This window comes from Mesoplodon densirostris, chromosome 2 (assembly GCF_025265405.1).
Source record: "Mesoplodon densirostris isolate mMesDen1 chromosome 2, mMesDen1 primary haplotype, whole genome shotgun sequence".
Classification (NCBI taxonomy): Eukaryota; Metazoa; Chordata; class Mammalia; order Artiodactyla; family Ziphiidae; genus Mesoplodon; species Mesoplodon densirostris.
In genome coordinates, this window is record NC_082662.1 from 7,375,177 (window position 1) to 7,400,236 (window position 25,060).

At 51.3% G+C, this 25,060-nt stretch overlaps 1 protein-coding gene across 7 annotated transcripts in view; it reads left to right on the top strand.

Annotated features, from left to right (window-relative positions):
- Window positions 1-1,164: 1,164 nt before the first annotated feature.
- The window catches only part of PIK3CD (phosphatidylinositol-4,5-bisphosphate 3-kinase catalytic subunit delta), a 49,808-nt gene continuing 25,912 nt past the window's right edge, over window positions 1,165-25,060 (top strand). For 3 of the 7 annotated variants that reach the window (XM_060088930.1, XM_060088931.1, XM_060088932.1), the window contains exons 1-2: window positions 1,166-1,290; window positions 23,301-23,419. The gene's annotated coding sequence lies outside the window, so the exon portion shown is untranslated. Of the gene's footprint in view, window positions 1,291-21,385; window positions 21,538-23,300; window positions 23,420-25,060 lie in introns of those variants that run through there. The other 4 variants (XM_060088926.1, XM_060088928.1, XM_060088927.1 and 1 more) reach the window with 4 other exon arrangements.

A 25,060-nucleotide genomic window follows, 5' to 3' on the forward strand; every position in this document is an offset into this window, starting at 1 on the left:
ATGCAAAAGCGTTCCTGATCTGACTCTTTCTTACAACCAGCTCTGAAAACTAGCAAGCAGTGTTTAAATTACAACCAGGCAAAAGCAGTGCTAGGACAGATGTTCGGAAACATCCACACCTGCCATCAGATTTTCTCTCTGAAATGTCCATTTCTCTTCCAGCTTTTGACAGTATTGCCCTGGAGTGGTCCTGGCCTGGGGTAGGAGTGAGGCTGTGAGCCTCAGATGTTCTGTTGGGAAGGATGTACACTCCTGGGGACAGACCCAACATTCTCTGCCAAAGAGATCCATGGTCCCTCCGGTTCCTCCACAGGTATCATCCAGTTGAGAGATCAGAGCCTGCATCCTAGATCTTAGAAAACTGGGACCACTTAGCAACCCACTCATCTTGCCCCAATTCTCTCGTCTTTCCTGTCTAGACACAGAACCGCCTGCCCTTCCGTTGCTGTAGCCAGCACTGAGCCCAAGATGGTCCTGAGAGGCCAGGGAGTCTCTTGGATAGAAAGAGACCCTCCCCAAGCCTCAGTGTCCTCATCTGTCCAAGGGAACCAAACAGGTGTTTTACCTCCCAGGCTGGGTTGGGGAGGGTCCTTTAAGTCATTTGATTAAGCTATTGACTGGCTCATCCCCCATCACATCCTAGAAGGATCTGAAGCCACTACTGTAATCTGGGGCGGGGCGGGGCGGGGTGGGGGGTCGCGCTGGCCCCCAACCCCCATGCTCTCTACCCATCAAAGCCTGGAGGCCACCGTTTCCCTCCAGGGCTGAGCGGAGTGGGACTTTGAGCTCCAAGCTCCGCCCCACTTACCCTCCCTCCTGCTCAGTTCCCTGCACTTGGCTTTGGGGGCGCTCCTGGCTGCCTCCCGCTTTTCTCCGGCCACTGTTGAAATTCTTTAGTGTGTGAATGTGGAAGGCGTGGGACTCTTATGGGCTCTTAGGACCTTTATTTGTCTTCTTTTATATATAAATACATATAAACTTGTTTTGAAGAAGGTCAAGGTGCAGCTTCCAGAGGCCCTGGAATGATGCCCCTCCACCCGCAGACGGGGTGGGGACTTGGACGGGAGGGGAGGGCGCAGCGGCAGAAGAAGCCGCAGGAGGACCTGTTGTTTTTCCTGTTGCAAGTAAAAAGGAAACAAAGTGGGAAGTGGAGTGTGCGGGCTGTCAGCAGGCGGGGCGCCCCTACCGCGCCCCGCCTCCCTGCCTCGAGGCTCACTCGCGCCCAGCGCCGTCGCTCCCAGCGGCCGCCGGCCCGAGCCGCCCCAGCCCCTGCCAGCCGCGCCGGGACCGGTAAGCGCTCGCCTCTGGCTGCGTCTGGGAGGTGGGGGAGAGGACCGGGGCCGGGGACTTCGGGGGACCTCGGGGAGCCGCGGGACCGGCTTGCGGACTTCTCCCGGCGCGTACAGCCCGTGCGCTCCGGCTCTGTGCGCCCGCCTGCGTCCGGCGAGCCCGGGACCTGGGCCAAGGCTGTGCGCGGGGTCGGGGCCGCCCCCTGAGCGTCCGCCGAGAGGGGTGCGCACAGCTCCCCTGCGCCTGGACTGCTTGCCCCCCGGAGCGGGACGGGGGAGCTCCCGGGCCCGGCGGCGGGGTACGGGCTGCGCTCCCGGCGGCTTTGCGGCCTCGCGTGCACCCACCGAGGCGCGGGGAGATGGACAGCGCTCAGCCGCGTGCGCTCTGTCCCGGGCGCTGGCGAGCGGCACCCCAGGGCGCCCCGGCCGCGCCGCGGGGTGCAGGCTACTCTCCTTAACGGCGGTGCCGCCCCCGTGCTCCCGTCGAGCGGTGGGGAGAGGGGTGTGCACACGTCCCCGGCGCCCTGGCCCGGCGCGCCCTCCCCAGCTCTGGTGAGCGGGGCCCTGGGCTGGAGAGCGGCCGGCTAGGATGTTGCCGGGCGCGTGGACGCGCGGCCGGTCCCTCTCCGGCCCACCCCGGCCGGGCTCCGGCCGCGGGCGCCGCTCACCGCGTGTTTACTGCAGCCGCGCGACGGAGATCAGCCCCCGGATCTGCGGCCGGGCCCGGGTTACGGCGGCAAAGCCGCCTTCAGCTTTGCATTTCCGGACTCTTTTTTTCTTTCTTCTTTTAAATACTCTTACCCGTAATTCAGCCTGAATGAGGCTGCTTCTTCTTTTTTTTTTTAAAATCGCGTTTCCTGTTTTTATTTAGGCTTTGTCTTCTGCACCCGTTTCTTTGAGATCGAGGAGAGGGGAACAGGGAGAACTTTCTTGGGGACCAGGATGGGGGGCACTGCTTTGCCGTCTGCGCCCTGCTCTGGTGGGGAGTGATAGGAGGCCCCGAAAAGCGCGCTCCCGGAGGGGAAGCGGGTGGGGATGGGATTTCCGGGGTCGGAGTGTGGGGCGGCCTGGGGCGGCCCACGTACCAGGTTCTCGCGCAGCACCCTTGGGATCCCCCCAGTTTGCAGATGGAGCGCTCTGGCGCCCTCGGATGATTGAGCAGCTTTCACTTCGTTCTGGTGTCCCCTGGAAGGAGGGACCTGCGGGGTCTCGAACCCCACCGTACCATCAAGTGGGGCTTCTTCCCCCGGGCTCCTGCAGAGCCCCAGTGGACGCCACCCTCAGAAATGTCCTGCACGGTCACGCGTGTGTGCGGGGCGGTTGTGCCTTGGGGCCGGGAGCGGGTTCCTTCCCCAGGAATCTCGGAGGGAAAGGTTCACTGCTCCAAAGGGACTTTGAAACCGAGGACTGATTCCACTGAGCACTTCCCGAAGGGGTGCACACCGCTGGAGTGACTGACAGTGCCTTGGTGTTCTTGTCAAGTGAATGGTACCACAGGGGACTCTTCCCTTCCAAAGAATTGACTGTTTTTACAGATGGTTTTCGGTTAACCATAGGAGCTGAATGATGTCTCCATTTTCTCCTGACCCACACGTTTACAATTAGCTGATCCAGAATCCCGGTTCCTTCAGATGCCAAAGCGTTTAATCATCTGATGGTGTAGCTGCTTGCAGATGAAGGAGAATGTTTGCTAGTAGTTCTCTGGTTGTGGGGACGGGGGACTCCGGGTGTCCTTTCAGAGCCACCTGGATACTCTCCTGTAAAACCCTACTACCGTTACCCACCCGGTTTGATTGATGTGACAAGTGGGGACGAAGATTCTTCTGATTTAGCAGGCCGTCCCCAAACCCAAGGAGACTGCTCTCTCTAGAGCAGAAATTGCCAACCCTTTAGCCTTTCCATGCCCTGCTGTGGCTTGATTTCTTGACTTTGAGATTTTGTCCATCCTGGCTCATGAGAGCACTGCCTAGCACATGCTGAGGTTGATTCTCTTTTGGTGCTTTCACCAAAGTAATGGAAGACACCCTGGAGTGTGGGGATTGGGTGGGAGGATGGGGTGTGCTCTCAAAACCTAGTTGGCAGTTGCCAGCTCTAAAGACAGCCAAGCTTACCTCCTTCTGAGCTCCACTCCCCTCACCTTCTCCACCCATGTTTGGAAACAACGCTGGCCACTCTGCGAATATAGCTGTTTCTGGAATTAGAGCAACTGCCGCAGAGGCCCTCCCGGCCATGCCGATGCCCCTTTCCAGCAGGATAAGCTGCATTTCCACAGCCTTGGTCCATGCCCGGGGAGGGCACATAAAGCATATATTTGCATGATGCTGCAGGCTCCATCCTTTCTCTTGCTTTATTACTGTTTAGCAAGTGTTTACCGTGATCCCCCGGGGCGGGGGTGGGGGGTGGGCCAAGGGGCTGTGCTAACAACAAGGCAGGCACGCAGGGCGGGTACCAGCCCCAGGGGGAGCTTACAGGGCACCGACGATCCACAAATAGAGACCAGCTTCAGACCCGGTTAGCCTTTGTGCCTGGTCAAGGGAAATAGTGGGGGGGTGGGGGTGGTGAATGGGGGGATGTGAGGGGTTAGTTCCTGCTTCACCTTGTTTTTCTTCAATTGCACAGTTAAAGGGAGAAGTGAATGTGCAACTTATGAAGCAATTCCCCTTTGGCAGGCTTATTTTTCAAAACCATTTTTGTTTAGAGAGCAGTTTCCTCCCTCCAGCTGCTTCTGTGGGTCTGACCATGGGGCTTGGGGCCCCATCAAATGTTTCCTTACCGTGGGACCTCAGAAGAGCTCTTTCAGTCACTCTCCAGGGGACCAACACGTTTCCCAGCCAAGCTGTCTAAGGGGCAGGTCCGGAGGGCAGTGCTCTGGGCGGGTCAGGGAGTGTCAGTGCCCTGCTGTCTGGGAGTGAGACGCGTGTGGTAATTAACCACCAGCCAAGGATGGCTGGAGCCCGACTGGTTGAGAGGGAGGAAAACATTCTCGTCTTGGTGCCACTGCCAGCGTTTCATAAATGACAAAGGTTGCAAAACTCCTCTCTCCTTACAGCGAGCGCTAAAACTGGATTTTCTATTTGGTTGGTGGAAATCCCCTGCAATCATATCAGAAATGCTGCCAATTTCAAGATGGAAAAAAAAAATTTTGAAAGCCCAGGAACCTTCCCTCCTCACTCTCTCCTTGCAGACAAACACTGACTTTCTTTGGGTCCTTCCAAAATATGGCCCACTCTCCCCTCCCTTGGGGTCGGCCCGGTCCCTGGGGCCTGAGGTTGGCGCTGCACCAGCTTGGTGTGCAGGAGAACCCTCCACTCCTGCCCCAGACGTGGTGACCTCACCCATTTAGAGAAGGCTCTCAGAGCTTCTCCTAGAAATGGGTGCTTTCCAAGCCCACCTACTTTCTGAGCCGAGAGGGAGAGTGTTGGGAGTGATGGGTGTGGCTGTTTCTAAAGTGGTATTTCAGTTCGCTTCTGTTTCCCTCTCTTTGGGGGAAATTGCAAGCCTCAGAATCCCCAGTTGTAACATTGAAATAGCATATTACCGCCAGTCTTAAAGATTTCATATATTCATGTGTAAAGTGCCAGGCACACAGTGAAACACATAACGTCTGTAAAGGAGCTGGTGTGTAGAAGGTGATCTGTAAGTGATTTATTATTTTCCCACTATCCCAACGTAGCCACTGCCAATTTGGGTATCTTTTCCTTTTTTAAAATGTGCATTTTAAATTGTGACTAGTAGGCATGTGCTTTTTTATCTTAATTTTTATGTTTCAATTGTGGTAAAATATACATAAAATTTACTATTTTGACGTACATTCACCTTGTTATGAACCCTCACTACCATCCACCTCCAGAATTTTCTTGTCTTGCCAAATTGAAACTCTTTACCCCTTAAACCCTAATTCCCTATAGCCTTTTACACCCACCCCCTGGCAACCACCATTCAACTTCCTGTCTCTGAATTTGACTACTCTTGGTATCTAAGTGGAATTGCACAGTATTTGTCCTTTTGTGACTGGCTTATTTCACGTAGCATAATGGCCTCTAGATTCATCCACGTTGCAGCATGTGTCAGGATCCCCTTCTTTTTTAGGGCTGAATAATATTCCATTGTATGGATGGACCACATTTTGCTCATCCAGTCATCTATCAATGAACACTTGGGTTGCTTCCACTTTGGGGTTATTGTGAATAATGCCACTTTGAACGTGGATATACAGATATCTGTTTGGGTCCTTGCTTTGAATTCTTTTGCATATATAACCAGAAATGTAATTGCTGGCTCATATGGTAAGGTAATCCTATACTTAATTTTTTGAGGGGCAAAGCATGTGCTTTTGTAACTTGCTTTTTCACTTAACATGGGCACATTAGCATTTTTCTACATTGCTTCATCACCTGGCGTCCTTTTATTGGCAGTATAAGTGTCGTAATGCAGGGACACCATCATTTTCTTGGTCATCCTCCATTGTGGGACATTTATGTTGCTTCCAGACACACACACACACACACACACACCCCACTTTTGAAATACTATAAGGGATATTTTCAGGTATCTGAGTTTTCACAAATTATCACATTAAAGGCATTGACCATTTTTATGGCTCCTGAAGCTAAATGTTTTTCCAAGAAAGATGGGACCAGTTTATCCCAGTGATATACAATAGTTTCATGACACTCTTGCTGGCATTTAAAATAATATTGGAAAAAATGTTTTACTAATAGGCCTAAAAGGTAGTCTTTTTTTTTTTTTTTTTTGTGGTACGTGGGCCTCTCACTGTGGTGGCCTCTCCAGTTGCGGAGCACAGGCTCCGGACACGCAGGCTCAGCGGCCATGGCTCACAGGCCCAGCCGCTCCGCGGCATGTGCGATCCTCCCAGACCGGGGCACGAACGTGTGTCCCCTGCATCAGCAGGCGGACTCTCAACCACTGCGCCACCAGGGAAGCCCCAAGGTAGTCATCTTAAATGTGCTTTGTTTTCTTTCTGCTTTTTTGTTTGCTTGTTTGTTTTTGCAATGAGACTAAATAGCTTTCTTTTTGGTTGCTAGCTGCATGTACAGCATGAGGTTTGCTGCAGTGTAATACAGTAGTTAAACCCTGAACTCTGGGATCGGATGGAACTCTGGAATTTAAACTGTTGTTTCTCCACAACCCTGCTGTGTGACCTTGAGTAGATTACTTACCTTCTCTGATCCTCAGTTTCCTCTTCTATAAAGTGAAGCTAAAGGGACCTATTCTTAGGGTTGTGTTAAGGATTAAGTGAGATAAACTATGTAATGAACACCACCTAGCACATAGCTGATACTCAGTAAACACTAGCTGTTTTCGTTATTATCGTTATTTTAATTTAACAAGTCCCCATTCACTCTCACGATTCACCTTGTTTCTGCAAGGAGAGACGGTTTACACTTAAGCCAAAGGGATCCATTTTTCTGCTGTAAAGGTAGCCGATCCTAGGAGGAAGCTGACAGCCCCTCTCTGTGGAAATGGATCCTTTCCACCGGCTGTCTGGCTGGCTGGCTGCATTTGGGTGTGAGCCTCCCTGGGGCAAATACATGAACCGATGCCAGGTGATGCTTAACCCCGCTGAAAGGCAGGGCTGTGAGGGGCTGCAGGACCCCGTGCCTCCATAGCGTGGAAGTGGGGGTAAAGACTTACAAATGGTGGAGTCCAGAATTCATCTTGGTGACGGTTCTGCGTCCACATCCTGATGCTCCTTCATGCAGTTTGGGAAACTGAGGCAGGTGTTTCAGGTGTGGGACTCTGGGGGCTTTGGCACCAGCTTGGGTTGCTGCCCATGAAGCAGGCTTTTGCAGCCCCTTGGAGTAAAGAGGCCTCCATGCTCCTCTCAAGTGGGCATCAGGTAGCCTCAGGTGAGGGGGGGATGTATGTCCAGCACACAGATTATTTATCCACGCTTAATGCATGCATTTTCCTCTTTGCTGCTGATCTGTGTCTGAGGAGGAAGTTAATAAAACCAGGGTCGTGGTCTCAAATAAACAGCTTCATGAGAAATTTCTTCTAAGGGGAAAAAACACACAAAAACCCCTAACTTTCCCCTTTATCTGCTCCTCTCAAAAACCTCCATTAAAAAACACTTCTCATGTTCAGGGCCAATGAATAGGTGAGCAAAACCACACCTCCTGTTTCTGATGGCTCTTGGGTCCAAAAGCCGACTCACCGGGTCATGAATCTTTTTTCCCTATTGTGTGGTGTGACGAATATTTGAATACTACAGGTCATCTACTGTCATTGGGAAACCAGTGATGAAGCGTGGTCTATTTTTAAATTAAGTGCAGCAGCACATCTAATATGTGGCAGCTTCGTAAGATGTGTGTGGCTTTATATTTCCAGCGGGAAGCACAGTGGGAGGCACAGTGTTTTGAGAATGGGTAGAAAGGAAGCCTTATGTTCGTGTCTAAAGCAAGAACTTTGGGACTTCCCTGGCGGTCCAGTGGTTAAGACTCGGTGCTTCCACTGCAGGGGGCACCGGTTCGATCCCTGGTCAGGGAACTAAGGTCCCACGTGCCACTCAGCCAATTTAAAAAAAAAAAAAAAAAGAGCCGAGCTTTAAAATTGGACAGAAGTTCAGATCTTGGCTTTGTCCCCTAACATGTCGTGACCTGGACGAGTTGCTTAACCTCTCTGAGCCTCCAGGTTTTCACCTGAAAACTGGGATAACAGTAGCTCTTTTACTGGATTGTTGTGAGGATTAGAAATAAGGAAAAACCTGTAGTTGGTAATGGGCATCCAAAAGTTGCTGTTTTTGCCAGTGGATGAATGAATCTTTGCAGCCCATGCTGTAGGAGTGAATGGATTTTAAATGACAGGTATCTTTGTCCTAAGTCATTGAGCTTTGCTTGCATGCTAAGGTTTATTCAACCACTGTCTTATGTGACCCTCCCATGAATGATCTTTTTGGAATGCACAGGGTGTGTATTAATAAATACCACCATTTTACAGATAAAGGTTGGAATCGCTTTGTCCTTTGTTATCAGCCTGCTCCTCTCAGATGTGCCAAAACCAGAAGGTTTAGTTTTTTCAGCTTTTTCTAACCCTTCAAGGTCTGAAGGAGCTTGGAGGACAGGGGCTGAGGAGAGTGGAGGTGGTCTTCTAGTGAGGTCTGCCATCAAGTGGCCTTGGCCTGGGCAGTGGGCTCTGGCTTGGCCCTGTCACCTGCAACCTGCAGCAGCGAGACGGGGATGCCCAAGTGGGCAAGCTGCTCTGGAGACAGCTGTCCCAGAAGCCCTTGTGCTGCAGGTTTGTGGGAAAGTGGTTGGGAGATGGCTGGGCAGCTGGCAGTGACCTTGACCCTCACGGACTGTGCTTCTCCAACTTTCCCACCCGCTCTTCCTGCTAGAGGAGATGGGATTCCGACCCTAGCCTGCAGCAACCCACCCCAACCGTGACCTTGCTTTGAAGCTTCAAGTTTTATTTTTAACACTAACATTAATTTTACATTCTATTCCATGATAATCCATGTTTGTTTTGCTATGAGGACTATTCCTCCCTTACTTGAGTCAGATGGATGCTCTGGGAAGATGTTTATGTTTTCCCTATGGCTTCCGCTACTCCCAGCCCAGTGCCTTCAACTATAGCTTGAAAAACATAGATTAAGGCAAAATAGCGATTAGATTAGACGCAACTATGACAAGAAATGTCTAGCTTCATAAAAGCCCTTTTATCCTCTGTGATTCATTGGTTGAGTAACTGAAACTTTGGTTTACGTAGCTAATTAACATGCTGTACCTCGCATCTAAGCATTTTATTAAAACATCGATGTACGTTGCTGTACTGATGTAAGGCCAAGAGCTTTTGTTTGATCGGTTCATCATTCTTACGTAAGGCGTATCGACCTTGTCAATTTTTATTCTTCTCCCCTATCTCTCTTTTTAAAAATATTTATTTGTCTGCACTGGGTCTTCGTTGCGGCACACGGGATCTAGTTCCCTGAGCAGGGATCGAACCTGGGCCCCCTGTATTGGGAGTGTGGAGTCTTAACCACTGGACCACCAGGGAAGTCCCTTTCCGCTATCTTTTACAGTTTCTTTGCTCAGTCTCGTTCAACGGAAACTTTTGTTTCAGTGACTTGTCTTTATTATTTCTAAAGCAGTCAGTTCCGTCTTCATGGAAACAGCTTTTTCTTTTTTCACACCCGGATTTCTTCCACTTATCCACTTACCACGTTGTGTCATTACAAAGGTGAACAGCTGGCGTGGGTGTATCTGGGCACAATCACAGCCAGCTCTTGCAGAGACCAGGACCTGGCAGCCTGGCACCCCGCGTGGTCAGCATGAGTGGTCAGGATGTCTTCAAGAGCAAATGCAGGGCTTCCCTGATGGCGCAGTGGTTGGGAGTCCGCCTGCCGTTGCAGGGGACACGGGTTTGTGCCCCGGTCCGGGAAGATCCCACATGCCACGGAGCGACTGGACCCGTGAGCCATGGCCACTGAGCCTGCGCATCTGGAGTCTGTGCTCCGCAACGGGAGAAGCCACAACACTGAGAGGCCCGCGTACCGCCAAAAAAAAAAAAAAAAAAAAGAGCAAATGCAGAGCACGGTTCCCCCATTTCTGCTAGGGAGAGGTCAGGTAAGACGTCGGAATCACAGAGCCTGGGCGAGAGGGGGGGTTTGACTCAGAACTCCCATCTCAACGACACCAGCCCCTCACTCTGAGGTGAGCACAACAAGCTCTAGAAGGGAGGCCTTTCACACCAGTTTCTTTTTCTGCAGATCCAATCAGCAGCATTTGTACTAATGAACCTTGCTATTGGCCAGCTCTGAATTGCCACCTTCATTGCTCCAACTTGCTCTGTCTTCCTCTCATAAGAATAACAACACAGACACTTCTGTAGCCCCCCCACTCTGCTAGGCAGTGTTCTGGGCACTTTGAAAATACTAATTTATTCTTTTAAGCACTATTGCGATCTCTGTTTTACAGAAGGGGGAACTGAGGCACAGAAAGGTTTAGTAACTTCCGTAGGTGTGACCCAGGAAGTGCTTAGATATTACCTAGGCACTTCCTGGGTATTGCCCGAGGAAGTGGCAGGGCCTGTTCCTAACCCCTGTCCTGTACTGTCTCCAAATGTGGCCACCTATTTCCCAGGAGGAAGCATTTATTTGGGGCAGGGGAATCTGGGTCCCAGGTGGGAGGAGGGCTGAGGCCTCTGGGAGTCCCCTGGCTGTGCAGAGGGGCTGGGGTCCAGGCAGCCTTTCTTTTCTTGCTGGTCCTTTGTCTCTGGTGGAGTGTCTTCCTGGGATCTGTTCCTCTACAGAGAAGTGCCAGGAGGATGCAGCTTCCGGTACCCAGCGTGGCCCCAGCCTGCCCAGGTGGTGCCCATTCTCCCCCTCTGTCCAGAGGAAGCAGGGCCTGGCCTCTGAAATCTCAACTGCTTCCTTTCCCAACTCTTGAACCTTTTTTTTTGTTTTTGTGGTACGCGGGCCTCTCACTGCTGTGGCCCCTCCCGTTGCGGAGCACAGGCTCCGGACGTGCAGGCTCAGCGGCCATGGCTCACGGGCCCAGCCGCTCCGCGGCACGTGGGATCCTCCCGGACCGGGGCACGAACCCGTGTCCCCTGAATCGGCAGGCGGACTCTCAACCACTGCGCCACCAGGGAAGCCCTCTTGAACCTTTTGTGGGAAGTCCTCCTAAGGGTCCTCAAGCTAATGGGTGACACAATCAGGGCATCGGTACTCAGGTGTCTTCTTGACCAGTGGCCCCAGTCTGGTTCCTTTGCCCTGACCCAGGAAAGGCAGTGTGGTACACTGGTAAGAGCAGGGCACTGGAGTCAACCTGGTTCAAATCTGCCTCTCCCATCACTAGCTGTGCAGCGTAACCTCCTTGAGCCTCACCCTCATCCTTTGTGAAACAGAGGGCCTGCCTTCAGGGCTACCTGTGATCATTAAATTCGAAAATGGACCTAAGGCACCTAAAATGTGCCTTATCGTGGTAGGTGCTCAGTGATGGGAGCTGCTTGCTGTAGCCACAGAGACGGGCCTGATAACTGATGAAGAGGCTGTTGTTCTGAACTTATCCCAGAGGCTCCCAGGGCAGGAGCAGCCTGGAGACCTGGGAGTGGAAGAAGGAGGCATGGGGGCACCTGCCAAGGAGAGATGGACCAGGCAATGGCTGATGGAATGAGATGTTCAGAGTTCTCTGTCATCCCCAAGGCCTACAGGTTGTCTGCAGATCTAGGGTTTCATGACAACAGGAGAGAAGGACACGTAAGCCCATGGCTGGGTGGAGAAGGAGGCTGGGGGCTGAGCCTGGGGAGGGGGTACCCAGGAGAATGGAGTAAACTGCCAAGTAGCTGGCACCCTTATGAGGGGCACCCAACTCCATTGCCATCCTGAATGTGTGTGTGGGGGGGTGTGTGTGACTTGTTTGGGATCAGGAGAGAAGAGAGGAAGTTGAGTTTGTAGCTTTAAAAGATATTAATTTCTTGGGGGTCTTGAGATGGGGGGTCTACATCTTCCAGGTATCATAGGTTGTGATTTTCCTAGATTATGCATGCACATGTTTTTAATATATGTGCTCTATGTTTTATAAGTGTGTGTGTGTGTATACTATATAGATTTAATTGTACAGAATCAATACAAGCTAGTTATGAAAAGTTTGTTAAAAATACAGATTTGCCAAAGGAAGAAAAAAAAATCTATCATCCACCTGCCCTAGAAATCCACCACTCAATCGTTTCTAACCTTTTTCAGATTTTAAATCCTTTTGAAAATCTGCTGGGACTTCCCTGGTGGTCCAGTGGCTAAGGCTCCGTGCTCCCAATGCAGGGGGCCCGGGTTCGATCCCTGGTCAGGGAACTAGATCTCTCATGCTGCAACTAAAGAGTTCACATGTCTCAACTAAAGATCCCACGTGCCGCAACTTAAAAAAGAAAAGAAAAGAAAGGAAAATCCACTGAAAAATCTCAGACCTTCTCCCCAGAAAATGTTCCTAGGAGAACATTTGTGTGTATACTTTCATTAGGTTCCCCGGGCCCCCAGGCTCACCCTAGACTCTGGGAGGGTGCAGTGAAGAGCTGTTTAGGTCCGACCGCTGGCTTCTTCACATTGTGAGACTCTGACTCCGAAACCAACCTCAGAGGCCAGAGAGAGACGGAAGATTCTGACCACCCCAAGGCCTCTGTGAGACACACTTGTTCAAAGTCTGCTTTGAAGCTGTTTCTGTTCCAGTCTTGACCACCTCTTAGATATGATGTACAAGTGTGCTCTGTGTCATTTAAGTCCTTTTCTTTGCCCTAAATTCACTGCTCCTTTTGGGGGCTTTCAGCCAGGACCGGCTTTCCTGCATCATTGGGTGACTCCCCTGTAGGATCGGTTCATTTGCGGATCCTGCCTGTCCTTTGGGACAGTTGCAGCTTGTGGGTTTGTGGCCCACCCCCCTTCTGCGTGAAGGGCCTTGGCTTGGGCAGGTGGAAAAGCCAGCCCAGGAGAGCTGGGTGTCGACCATGGGTGGGTGGAATGGTCTCTGGGGGATGGGAAGTCAGGGACATGTCCAGGCCTTGCATGTTGGGCTCCAGGCGGCTTGAGACCCCGTATGATGAGCACACAGACCCCCTTTAACGGAGTGGGTGGGCTGGTGTAGACCACCCCACCCCATGGTGCCTGAGGCATTGGTTAGCCTCCCTGAGACCTTAGCATGTTCTCTGCTCCAGGCATTGGGGGGGCCCCTCCACTTTTGAGAATCCCAAGGCTTTTCCTAGTCCTGTGGGGAACCAGCCTCCCTTGGTGCCACTTCCCATTTTGGACAGTGACCTCACCTGGTTTCCTCTCACCCTTTTTTTTTTTTAATTATTAATTATTTATTTATTTATTTTTGGCTGGTCTTCGTTGCTGCGCGCAGGCTTTCTCTGGTTGCGGCGAGTGGGGGCTACTCTTCCTTGCGGTGCACGGGCTTCTCATTGCGGTGGCTTCTCTTGTTGTGGAGCACGGGCTCTAGGCACGGGAGCTTCAGTAGTTGTAGCACACGGGCTTCAGTAGTTGTGGCTCGTGGGCTCTAGAACGCAGGCTCAGTAGTTGTGGTGCACGGGCTTAGTTGCTCTGCGGCATGTGGGATCTTCCTGGACCAGGGCTCGAACCCGTGTCCCCTCCGTTGGCAGGCGGATTCTTAACCACTGCACCACCGAGGAAGCCCTTCTCTCCCCTTTTTCTAATACAACAAGCTTTATTGAGATATAATTCACATGCCATAAAATTCATTTAAGGTACACAACTCAGTGGTTTCTTAATATACTCACAGAATGTGCAACCATCACCATAATCTATTTTAGAACATGTTCCTCACTCAAAAAAGAAACCTTGTACTCACTAGCAGTCACTCCCCAGTTCTCCCCAGCCCCCCCGCCCTAGGCAACCACTGGTCTACTTTCTGTTTCTATGGACTTGCCTGTTCTGGACATTTCATACACATGGAATCATACAGGATGTGGTCTTCTGTGGCTGGCTTCTTTCACTCGGCCTGTTGCTGATTCTTTAGGAACGTGTCTGACTCATAATTACAGTGGAGGAGTTGTTTGTACTGGCTGTTTATTCAGTCACAGGTATCGGATGGAACCTCTGCTATACTAAGCCTGGAGCAGGTGCTGGGCCACACAGCAAGGAACACGGCAGCCATTAGTGTATTAGTTATCTCTTGCTATGTAACAAGTTATCCCAAAACTTAGCTTAAGCAACAAACACTTACCATCTCGGTTTCTTTGGGTCAGAATCTGGGAGCAGCTGGGGCTGCAGGTGTATGTGGCTGGAGGTACCTGCCAAGGTTTTGATTTGTCAGTTCCTTGCCATGTGGGCTTCTTCCTAGGGCAGCTTGAGTGTCCTTACAACATGGCTGCTGGCTTAGCCCAGAGTTAAAGATGAGAGAAAGAGAAAAGAGAAAAAAAATAGATGAGAGAAAGAGACAAAGATTGCCCAAGACCGAAGCCCTATGGTCTTTTATAAGCTAATCTAGAAGGTGACATGGCATCACTCTGCCATATTCTTTTGGTCACAACCCTGCTATAATGTGGTGGGGGGTGGGGGGGAGCTGCACAAAGGTGTGACTACCAGGAAGGGCAAGTACCTGGATGTAGTTTCATATAGAGAATGGTCCTTATGAGATCCAGGACCCAGCAGGCTCATTCATGAAGGGCTTACATTGCTGCCTCTGAATGAGCTTTGGGTCAGCTCTGAGTTCTCTGGGCTCCATGCTCTATTGAGGCGTCTTCCCTCTCCCCCTACTCTGTATTTGTAATTAGGGAGATTGACATGTAATTATATATAGACTTGAACTTGGTTCTACCAGATTTACCCACTTCTGTTAGAATAATTTTTACAGATTCTTTCTCCAGGTATTTGTGAATTCTGTTTGCATTTCTGTCAAATGGGTGAGCCAGTTTTTGAATTTCCTTTCATTCCCGTCATCAAGAAGGGTATTGACTAGAACAGGCCCAGGACTCATCCTGGTGGTTTTGACCACTTCCCACCAGGGCACTGGGTCACGTCATCTAACAGAGTCTCTGGAGGCCCCTCCTTTTCCAAGTGGTCCATAAGATTGTCTTGAGGGGCAGGACCGGGTCATGATGAAATGGGCATATATCATGCATAAAAAAATCGACCCTTGTGCCCTATAGGAGGTGGACGATTCATTGTTAGAAGCAGTTTTAGCTGTTGGTAGGTGTGGGTTCTGATCCCTGCTCTGCCACTTATTGTGTAACTTTGGGTACGTCTTGGGCCTCAGTTTCTTTAAGGAGATGATAATACCTACTTTGTGGGGTTGTTTTGACGATTTGATGAGATAAAGTCCCAGGTATGTACTGCTGTGCAAACCACACCAAACTTCGAGATATAAAGTAACAAGTGTTTTTATTATGGGCATGGATTCCGTGGGCCAGGAACTCAGACAGGGCTGGACAGGACAGCTTGGCTGTGTCCTGTGGTGTTTGGAGTCAGCAGGGAAGACTCTCAAAGGGCTGCGGATTACTTGAACATCGGGTTGGGGGGGTGCTGGAATCACCTGGAAGTTTCTTCACTTGTCTAGTTGCCTGGGCAGGGATGACTCAAAGGCTGGGCTCAGATGGGACTGTCAACCTGAGTGCTTACACTGGCTTCTCTTTCTGGCTTGGGCTTCCTCACCGCATAGCGGCTCTGGGTCACACTTTCTTGATGCCAGAACTCCAATAACAAGCATTGGTGCTTGGTTCCAAACCAAAGTGGAAGCTGTATGACCTTTTATGACCTAAACTCTCAAGCCACTTAGCACCACTCCTGCTATACTCTCTTAGTCAAGGAAGTCAAAAACCCACCCAGATTTAAGGGGAGGAGACATAGATGCCTTTTCTATGAGAACTGGCCACCATGTTTTAAAGCCTTCATGATAAATGTAAAAACATTTAGCATGATGACTGCCATGTTGTATGGGCCAGAACATGTTAGCTGCTGTTCCCTCTGCTGCTGCCCACTTTTTTTTTTTTTCACATCTTTATTGGAGTATAAATGCTTTACAATGTTGTGTTAGTTTCTGCTGTACAACAAAGTGAATCAGCTATATGTATTCATATATCCCCATATCCCCTCCATCTTGAGCCTCCCTCCCACCCTCCCTATCCCACCCCTCTAGGTGGTCACAAAGCACCGAGCTGATCTCCCTGTGCTATGCAGCAGCTTCCCACTAGCCATCCATTTTACATTTGGTAGTATATATATGTCCATGCCACTCTCTCACTTCATCCCAGCTTCCCCTCCCGCCCCGCCCCGTGTCCTCAAGTCCATTCTCTACGTCTGCGTCTTTATTCCTGCCCTGCCACTAGGTGCTGTCCACTTTGGTATCTCCCAGGTACTGACTGCTGTGGATCTGATTGTGTGACTTACGTAAGCCCCCTGCCCCCCGTCTTAACTAAATGATCTTTAAGCTGCAGCTCAGTAAATATGTTTAGTCTAATATTGCCAGATTCATTCTTTTTACCTTCTTCAAGTTTGGACCCAACTTTTAAAAATTTCCTAGCCCTTAGTTGAATTTCCTTACCCTCAACGGCTTCTCAAACACATCTAGAGGTTTTCACAAGGAGATTCTAGAAGGTCAGTTTCCTGAGTCCCCCGGGGTATCTTTCGTGAGCTTTGATGTGTGATTCACACAGTCCCCTGATGTTCCAGGCACCCTTTTTATCCCCTTACTCTAATTTTCTCAGAATAAAAATTCACAATTGACCTTTTCCAGAAACAGAGGAATAGCTTTTCTTCTCTAAAATGTATTAAAAAGTCTAAGACCTCATGTCCTCCCACAAGGATCACATGCTAGAATTGGAAACCTAAGACTCACAGGAAACCGTGGTGGAATGCAGGATATAACCAGGTGCCCCACCGCGAGGCCGGGCTGGAAGCCCCCTACCTGTGCCATCCCATTGCTCCTTACCTCTACTGGCCAAGTCTGGTGGCTCCTCTTTTACAGGGGAGGATATGGCTCTGGAGAGATTAGGACAGTCATCCAAAGGCAGATCTAACTCCAGGGCTGGTGCTCCTACCTTTCTTGGGGAGATTCCCTGCAACCACGCACGGTTTGGGGTTGACATGTTGCATTGCAGACATGAGCATCACTTTTTAAATCTGTGCCTCCCCTCCCCCACCCCCAGATCACAAACTCTGGAAGCCTCAGTTCAGACAGACTTTTTTGGTCTAAGCTTGGGGAATTAGCAAAAGAAAGAAGGAAGCTCCAGATTCTAATTAACTTTGCTTTTTAACTACAGATGAGCCACTTTTTGAGTTACCTGGGGGTGAGAGTCTCAAAGATAATGAAAATATGTAAAGATGACAGGCACGCAGGAGCCAGACACTCCTGTAATTAGGTTCCCTCACCCTTGGGCCTTGAGAGTAAAAAGATCAAGGGAACAAAAGGACAGGGGAATTATGTGAATAACTGTGGTAGCTATCTTCCGCCTTTGAGGAGGATTATTTTTCAGAGTCTTCCTGTTTTTCCCAATAGAACTTAAAACAAACATTTAACTGTTTTTTTGGTTTTTTGGTTGTTGTTAGTTTCATCTTTTTTTTTTTCAACTGTAGCCTTTTTAGTCTTGTCCCTACTCAGCTTTCTTATCTGACCACACCTAAAAATGCTATAGAGAAAGAAAAATGGTTTTCCCTCTACCCTTCTAAGTTCTTGGCTGAGGCCTCCCCACACCTGCCCTGTAATAAAAAGACAGATTAACAGGAGAATAATTACAAATTTAAACACATACATATGTATGGAAGCCCCCCAAAGATATGAGACTCAAAAGAAGTCACCAGAGCAGAAAGCTTTTGTATCTTTTAGACAAACAATTAATTTGTGAAGAATTGACAAGACAAGGGGTTTGGGCTAGGGGTAGTAAGATGGTGAAGAAGTTAACAAGGTTTGGGACTTCCCTGGTGGTGCAGTGGTTGAGAGTCTGCCTGCCAATGCAGGGGACACCAGTTCGAGCCCTGGTCTGGGAAGATCCCACGTGCCGCGGCGCAACTGAGCCCGTGAGCCACAACTACTGAAGCCTACGTGCCTAGAGCCCGTGCTCCACAAGAGAAGCCACCGCAATGAGAAGCCCGCGCACCGCAAGGAAGAGTAGCCCCTGCTCGCTGCAACTAGAGAAAGCCCTGAGAGCAGCAACGAAGACCCAACGCAACCAAAAATAAATAAATAAATAAATAAATCTTAAAAAAAAAAAAAAAAAAGAGAAAGTTAGCCAGGTTTGTTTGCACAGCCTCCTTGGCCCTAAACTCCCTGTCTCTAGTGGCTAGGGATGCCTTCTACCTCCTGGAACAGGGAAGATCCCTTTCACATGGGAGATTTACTTCCTGCTTTTAGGGGATAAAGAAGGTTCAGAGTGTCCTTTGTGCACTGGCTATTTATCAACTCCTTTTAATTCAAAATAATCAATATGCCAAAGTGGCGTATTTAGGGTTGACACATTCTGACCCCCTGCAATGCTGAGTGCCAGGTTTGAACAGGAAGAGCCAAGCAGAATTCCAGGAAGGTTGGAGCCTGGGATATCGGTGGGCAGCAGAGAGAAGCTGACATTTCATCACAGCAAGCTCACGTGGAAGTATCAGGATGGGGAGAAGAAGGAGTGCCTCATGGAGCAGATCAACTCCCATATTTTTTTTTTTTTTTTTTTTTGCGGTACGCGGGCCTCTCACTGTTGTGGCCTCTCCCGTTGCGGAGCACAGGCTCCGGACGCGCAGGCTCAGCGGCCATGGCTCACAGGCCCAGCCGCTCCGCGGCATGTGGGATCCTCCCGGACCGGGGGACGAACCCGCGTCCCCTGCATCGGCAGGCGGACTCTCAACCACTGCGCCACCAGGGAAGCCCCTCAACTCCCCTCTTACAGGTCTGTTGAATGTACCAAGCGTTCTCATGGGTGCGAGCAGAGGCTCTTCAGATTTCTTGCCTCAAGCTCGGGAGCTTATAAAGAGGATCCACTCCTTCTGGCAGTCGCTAGTAGAGGACTGGGAATCGAATTTCCCTATTCTTTCTAACAATGGTGAAACGAATTTATTTATCCACTAAACTAATTTCTTTATACCCTCACTAGTATTTCAAAAAGGACTTAAGATCCCTTGGCTTGGAGAGAGGAGATCAGGAGACTTTCATTTTTCTTCCCTCTCTGCCAGGTTGCTGCATCTCTTTGTGTCTGTTTCCCATCTGTGAGAGCCAACACTTCTGAGTGGTTAGTATACACACCGAGCACTGTTATAGAGACTTTCCATGTGTCTGTATTAGTTCACTTAATTCTCTCCCAAACAACTGATTACATTATGTATCTTTTGGGAATTTGTCAGTGCAGTTCCAGTACATCTGTGAATACACGCAGGATGACTTCTGTGGCTTTTGCCATTTCAAAGAATCTTGGGTTTTTCTCTTGGCTCCAGAGGAAAATAATACCCCAATTTGAACAGTGCTAATGGGGACCTTGTCTTTGAGCTTGACTTTCAACCAGACCCAGGCTGGAGAGAAAGGAAGTCTTCAGGATAGGGGGCCTGGGGCCGCCTATGGAGATGGGAACAGCCAAAGCCTGTCTGCCCCTTGGAAAATCTCTTTGGTGGCCCGGCCCTGTGGGGTCGTTATCCCTTCCTGGTTGGGGGTTGTTAGGGATACAACCCCTCCCCAGTCAGGATGGCAGTCAGAGAACCCCTCCCAGCCTCTGTCTGCCCATCCAAGGTACAGCTGTGACCCTGAGGCTTATTTTTCATCCTGGGAAATCCCCTTCCTATGGGTCAAGGGCGGTCCTGCCTCCCCCCACCCCCACGAGGTACCCCTCCCTACCCGGGCTGAGTCGGGGTTCGAGCCGCCAGCGTCCCCGGGAGTGAAGGTGGAGGTGGAGGAAGACAGCCGGTGGAGCCCTAGGTTGGGTGCGGGGCGGTTCCCACCCAGTGGCCAGGCTCCGCCTTCTCCAGAGATGGTTGGCAAAGTGCACAGCCCGCTGCGCTGTGCGGGTAGAGAGTGAGATTGAGTGTGAATGCGCACGAGTGCGTCTGTGTCATTGTGTGTTTACATAGAGTAATTGTGTGTGTGTGTGTCTTCGGTCTCTGTGTCTGAGTACTTGTGCGGGAGTGTGTGACTTCGTGCGTCATTGTGTGTGTTGATTTACGTAACTGCCCGAGTGCGTGTGTGTGAACGTGCATGCTAGTGTATGTTTTTGTGAGTGTGTCTGTGTGTGACATCCGGGGACGGGATACGGAGGGGGATCCTCCCATCCTGAACCCCCTCTCTCTTCTCCTCGAGGTGGCCGGGGCGCCCGGAACCCCGGCCCTGACAGGGGTGCTGGGGTTGGCGACGCAGAGCTCACCGAGGGTCCCGGGACCTCCCACGGCCGGGCCGCCTGGTCTGCGCATCCCAGGCTTCTTCAACATTCCCGGGAGCTCCTGGCCGAGTTTTTCTCCTGCCCTCTTCGCAGGCTCTAGGCGACGCTGGGGCGGAGGGAGGCTCTTTGGGCTCGGATGGGCGGGCCCTGCCTTGGGCGCCTCACCTGGAACACTGGCTGGAGGCGGAGGCGGAGACGGCGGAGCAGTTGGAACCACCGCGGGCTGTGCCTCAGGCCACTTTGTTCTGCCCCACGTCTGCCCCGCCCGGGTGGGACACCCTGGGGTCGCTCTGAACCTCGCACTCCCCTCCTCCTCTTGCGCTCCACTGTGACAGGGGTTGAAGTCCGGCTGTGGACCCGAAAGAACATTCGAGGGGACCTGGGACTTTGCAGGGCAAGAAGGGTGTGGGCCCGGTACCGGTCCAGAGCGCTTCCAAAGCTAGCTCTGCTGCTAAGAGGCTGTGGGATTGGGTGCGGACGTGTGTGTGTCTGTGTGTGTGAGAGTTCCCTGCCCTCTGAGCTTCGGCTTCATTTACAACCCAAGGGAGAACAGTACCCACTTTACAGTGTGATGCCTGGATAAGGATAAAAACTGGAGCAAAGTGCAGGGGGATGACCGCGCTATTGCACGCACGCTATGCCGGCACGCATAGTTCATTGTAATGAATAGGTGTGTCGTGAAAGTCCCGGGTTAACCCATTTATTTTCTAAATCCGACATGTGAGGGGAACTCCGACGGAGAGGGAGGCCCAGCGGCTGGGGAACAGCCCGCACACTGGATTTGAGCACAGAGCCAGGGTTGGCCAGTTTCTCGGGTGACTCCGGCTCCCCACAAGTGACACTGGTCCCTGGCCCCGCCCTTTCTGGTGATTCCCTGGGAACCCGGGAGAGGAAAGCAGTTTGGCGGACGACCGGCCCTGGCTCACTTGGCAGGTGGCATTTTCTATCCTCTGGTTACAAGGCAAAAGGGGGGCCAGGGCCAGCGTGCGCAAGCCGTCCGGGGTCCACGGGCGACTGAGGTTCCCGACTCCAGGCGCAACCCCACCCGCCAGCAGGGAGCAGCGGGGGTCCAGGAGGATTTGCAGCGGCGTCCACGAGGCGCGCAGCGGACGCCTGCTCTCCAGAGCTTCGCCTGGCTGGGGCTGTGAGAATTTGCCGACGGTGCCCGCGCCGCCGCTGGCCCCGCCCCAGCCCCGGGGACGCCCCGCCCCCTGGCCCTGCCCGCGTCCGCCCGTTGTCCGGGCCCCGCCCAGGACCGCGCCCCTCCGCGGATGCCCCGCTCACCCGCTCCGCACCGCGGGCCTGCCCTCAGGCCCCCGCGGGCTCCGCGCCGCCGCCCAGAGGCTCGCGCCCTCCCGTCGCTCCGGGACCCGCCCGCCGCGTCCCTTGGGCAACCGTCTCCAGGGAGACCGGGCCCCGCCCCCGGCACCGACACCCGGTACGGAGCCCACCTGTGCGGGCGTCTGCGGGGTCCCAGTGCCCCCCCACACCGCTCACGCCCCGCCACGCCCCGCCCAGCGCCTGGCTTTGTCCGCCTGGGGAGATCCGGGGCCCGGGGGCGCGTGGGGTCTGGAGGAGGAGGCGCGTTCCCGGGGCGGACCGGACCCCGCTGGGGAGGCAGAGGCAGCGGGCCGCTCTCGCGCTGTGATTCTCTGGTGTGGGCTGGTTCATACTCTCCTTTTCTGATCTCATTGCATCCCTTTTATGCCTCCCGGGGGCCGGGAATCCGGGGTGTCCCGCTACCGCCCTAGATGGGAATGAGCAGGGCCCTCAGCCGGGCTCCGGACGAGGACGCACGCCTGTTCGGGGGCAAGCTGTTTACTTGTCAGGGACCGAGCAGTTGCCGCGCGAGCCCTCCCCTCCCCCTGCCCCCGATTCGGGACCGAGCGTCCTGCGCTCTGGCCATTCCTAGCGTTGCCTCCCAAAGCTTTGCCCTTGAACCCAGAGGGCTAGAGGGCGGTAGACCCAGCTCTTGAGGTCCCGGCCAGCGTGAGGGCCAGAGCAAAAGACGTCCTCCCTGGCCCCCTCTTGTGAATTCTGTCCCGGCTCCCTATTTCCTGACCTGAATTCCTAAGGACTAATTTTCCTCTTATCTTTCATTCTCTCGGCTCCATCATTCTTTTTGCTTCCTCTTTCCTCGTTTTGAAAGTGCTTTCTCTACGATCCTGTCTCATTTCCCTGTGACTGAGCTGTTGTTTTTTGTTCTCTTGTTAATTAACTCCCTTGGTCAGAATGGAAGTTATTTCTTTCTTAGCTCTTGTCGCTGACCTCCCTTTTCTCTGGTGACAGTGCTTTGGGAAGTGCCTTGCCATCCTCACCTGGATGCTAAATGGAGAGACCATCCAAGCCCATGTTTCTGGGCTCCTGCAGCAGGGTCCATGGGGTATCCTTCCAGGGATTAGGCTGGCAGCCGGGAGAATTCCAGCTTGGACCTTGGGAAATGTCTTGGAATGACACCTTTTCCAACGGCTTCCTAGGACTGGGCTTTTTGTCTCATGGAGAAACCGGTGGTTTAAGTTTCCTGCTCTTCAGGAGCCCAGTGGGTTCCAGGCAGGAGAATCCTGCTGTGCAGGTAGCTGGGGGAAAGGGGCGGGGGGCAGGTCCTGCTGCTGGAACCCAGCCGCCTGGGCTTCCAGAACTCAGGTGTCTTTCTGTCTCTGGGGTCAGATTATTTCCAGGAGCCGCCCACAGTAGGGAAAGAAGCACCACAGGTGCAGTGAGTGGGCCGACCCCTCCCCACGCACCCTTCCTTTTCATCTCCAGCAAGCAGGGATGAATCTTCCTTTATGATGCAATTTGGGCCTTGAATGGGGACCTCAAGTTCACAGACCTGATTTTGCAGCCATTGAATGGAACTTGAACCCAGGCTTGACTCAGATCACTTACTTTGCTTTTAAAAACCAAACAAAACAACAAACAACTCTAAAAATGATCTGAGTCATCTGTACGTATATGAATTCCTGCTTCAGGCACTGGAAGTGTTCCTGTGGTTTGCTTCAGCACCACCAAAGGGAGCTGGGGGTGGCATTGACACAGATAGTGAAAAAGGCCCATCAAGCACAGTGACTGGTTTGCAAAAAGGAAACCTTGGTGAAACAGTTGCTTTTGAGCTAAAGTCCTCTAAGAGAATGCACAGAAGTTTTCTGAGACTTTCTCTTCTTAAAGATTTCTTTCTTTCTCTTTCTTTTCTTTTTTTTTCAGACAGATAAGGAGCTCAGAGTCAGGCAAGGGCGGAATGACGCTCATTGATCCCAAAGCATCTTTAATCTGCCAGGCAGAGGGACCTTTGCTGCTGGTCTTTCTTGGAACATTCCAGAGAGGTAGGTTGGGCAAAGGAAACAAGTGTGGGGGGGGAAGAAGAGATGTTATTTTGTAGATAGGTTAAGAATTTGAATGGAATCCACCCTCCCTGACTATCTAGCCAAAGGAGAACTTCGCTTAAGGACTAGAATGCTAAAAGGAAGAGAGTGACCCAAATTGGTGCTCAGAGCCTATGAAGGGGGATGTGAACTAGACCCCAGCCAGCTTCCCAAGAGAGGGATGCTGCTACCTGGGAAGGAAGGGATGGCTGTGCTCCCAGGAGCCCTGGAGCCCATTATTAAACTGCAGCATTTGGTATTTGACTTGCTGCGTTCATGATAGAGCTGGGCTGACCTATTTGATGAGAGAAAAATTAAAACCTTCTTCCGAAGGAAGTGGATTGGATTTTCATAACTTGATATTGCTTCTCAAGGAGTCCTTAGTTGGGGACATTCTGTTTCTCTAGAGAGTTGGCAGTCACTGTGTCAGTAAGAGGATGCTCCTTGGAACTTCTGGGACATTAGCTTGGAAGCTGAATGTAGTCCCTTCATTGTACAAATGAAGAAATTGAGGTCAGAGACTGACACTGACGGAGCCTTGGCTGAACACCTGCCTTTGGTATCTGGGGGTAGCTGGGTATGATTAGCAAGTGTGCAGATTTGTCCCATTTGCAAGCTGTGTGGGTACATATGTATTCTGTGGGTGCACAGCACCATCTTCCTTATACGGTTGCTCGAGCAGCTACTGTCATTTCTGATGGTTCAGGTAGGGCACGAGGTTACATGATGTCATCCTTGGAGGCTTTTCCCCACCCCACCTCATTTTTTCTAGGTCTTCCTCGGTACTTTCCACACTTCTTTGTTAGTGTGGACCTCTTTAAAAAGATCAAAATATTAAGCAGAATTTTAACCTATAAAGCAGATTAAAAGAGTGCCACTGTGGTACAAGTAGAGACTGGCCCACAACTCCCCCAACTGCGCACCTGTCCTACTCCTGCCACCCTCTGAAGGCCTTGGGGTGCTTCTGTGGAGCCCCAGGACTCCCTGGCACATAGGTGAAAACCATGGATTATGTAGACCTGTGTAGAGGAATTAGAGTTTCTTTTTCTGCTACACACCTGTTTACACTATCTTGATTTGTGTTTCAGAAGATGCCTTTAAATAATGATTTTTAACCCTCCTACTTTTTGATTTGTAAAGGATACCTATTTACTGTCGAAAGTTTACAGAATACAAAAAAATTACAAGTATCACTCTTCTATAATCCTACCCACCTCCCAAAAGAACCATTGTTTCCTTGTTGGAGTATCCTCCCTGGAGAGTCTTCTGTGTGTGTATCTTTGGAAACTTGATTTTTATTTCTTGGTAAATATTATCATGAACTTCCACAAAAACATAACTGAATGCATATGTTTATCTCTGTGCTGTTTCAAAAGTCCACTAAAATGAGAGTAGAGGAAGAAAAAGGTATAAATCCTTAAGAAAACAGAAAATGATGATAGAGGGGGAGGGATATGAGCAAAACTTTTGAAAGATGGGAAGCAGGTGGGTGAAAGAAAAGCAAAGCTTAGAATGTTGAATGTCCTGGCTGTGAGGGAAGCAAGCTGGCTTGTACACACGACCCACCAAAGGCTAGAGAATGGGGGCAACAGAGTGTTCCCA